This window comes from Peromyscus maniculatus, chromosome 13, assembly GCF_049852395.1.
Source record: "Peromyscus maniculatus bairdii isolate BWxNUB_F1_BW_parent chromosome 13, HU_Pman_BW_mat_3.1, whole genome shotgun sequence".
NCBI classification, from domain to species: Eukaryota; Metazoa; Chordata; class Mammalia; order Rodentia; family Cricetidae; genus Peromyscus; species Peromyscus maniculatus.
Window position 1 is genome coordinate 49,245,444 of NC_134864.1, and position 1,631 is coordinate 49,247,074.

At 46.2% G+C, this 1,631-nt stretch overlaps 1 non-coding gene across 1 annotated transcript; it reads left to right on the top strand.

The window, feature by feature from the left end:
* Positions 1-687: 687 nt before the first annotated feature.
* Positions 688-849, top strand: LOC121822191 (U1 spliceosomal RNA). Its single transcript, XR_006063203.1, has one exon. It is a non-coding gene; the product is annotated as a U1 spliceosomal RNA (small nuclear RNA).
* The last annotated feature ends 782 nt before the right edge of the window (positions 850-1,631 follow it).

Sequence of the window (1,631 nt, forward strand, 5' to 3'; positions counted from 1 at the left end):
TGGAAGCCAAGATCCGAAGAGGGTGTCCCGACTTTGAAATCAGGTTTCTAAGACTGGGGACCATAAGGGACTTCAGAGTCAGTCAGTCTCTCTCTCTCTCTCTCTCTCTCTCTCTCTCTCTCTCTCTCTCTCTCTCTCTCTCTCTCGGTGGATATTTTGCCTGTATGTACATCTGTGCACCACTTGCAAGGCTGGTGCCCACAGAGGCTGCGGGGGCCCCTGGAACTTGAGTTACAGATGGTTGTGAGCCGCCATGTGGGTACCGGAAATAGAACCGGACTCCTAGGGGAAGAGCACCGGAGGAGCTCTTGACCACTCAGTACTCTTAACCACTGAGCCGCCGTGTCTCCAGCCCTTTCAGAGCACTTCCGATTCCCCAAAAGTTGTATGAGAAGGGTGCGCTTGCAAATCTTTGCCATACTCCCTGTGTCTGCTGTGGCAGTCACCTGATCCCAATGTGGCCATTGACGCATAAGTAGAGGAACACCCAGAGGAGAGAGGGGAAACGTCCCCTTGCCCATCTGGAAGGGCAGATGCTCTAGCAGTACGTCCCCTTTACTTCAGTCATCTTAAATCAAGACGGTGACACTCCAGAAGGAAAGGACATAAACATTTCAGAGATGCTGACCTTGATGTCCTCAAAGCTCTGAATCAACACTAACCACCGTTACCTTAAGACTTCTTGTAATACCTGGCAGGGGAGATACCATGCTCACGAAGGTGGTTTTTCCCAGGATGAGGTTTATGCATTGCACTGCAGATGTGTTGACCCCCTGCGATTTCCCCAAATGTGGGAAACTCGACTGCATAATTTGTGCTAGTGTGGGACTGTGTTCTCGCTCTTTCCTGGGGGGGAAAAAAGATTTCTTGTAATGGGGTAAAACAGACCTGTGTGTACATAAACCCTGAAGTGGGTGTTCCATTGTTGTTAGTCCGATGTACATGTGTAGCTGAGAGAGAACAAGAACAAGTTATTTTTCAGGAATTAATGGTTTTCATTATGGAATCAGGGACACTCATGTCAAAGTAATGACAGCACAGACTTCAGATGCTTACCACGGGGTCAATGCAAACAACTAATCAAGAATTTAATTTAAGTACATGGACAACCAATAGCTTCATCCCCCTTGTGTACACACGCACAAAGTTATATATGTTTACACAATCTTGTACATACAGAACATGTGCTAGCACACTGTGCATAAGGTTCCAGGACACGAAGACCTGCATTGGTTACAATGGCTATCTCCTTGCCTCTTGTTTTTACTACCTTCTCTTCTGCTGTATGGCTACTGCCATTGCTAGATATTTTTAGAAAGAAACTTCTTAAGAAGGCTGCTTAAACACTGATCTGGTTGTACCATTTCTCTCCTCCACAGGATGGAACTAAGGGCTGGTACCATGAACTTGGTCAAAAGCCCTTGGCTAAGGAGGTCATAGGCCCTAGTTGGAAAGCTCCTACTGTTATTTTTGCTAAATAGATATGATGTACCTGTTGGATGACCTTCTAAATATTATCTTTATCCCCTGGATTAGTATTACTACCAGCTTTGATCAGTGGGGGTTTCTTTTTTGCAGTGGGCAGCAATAGCTACAGAGAGGGATGCATGACTGGTCAAAGTCCTGACAAT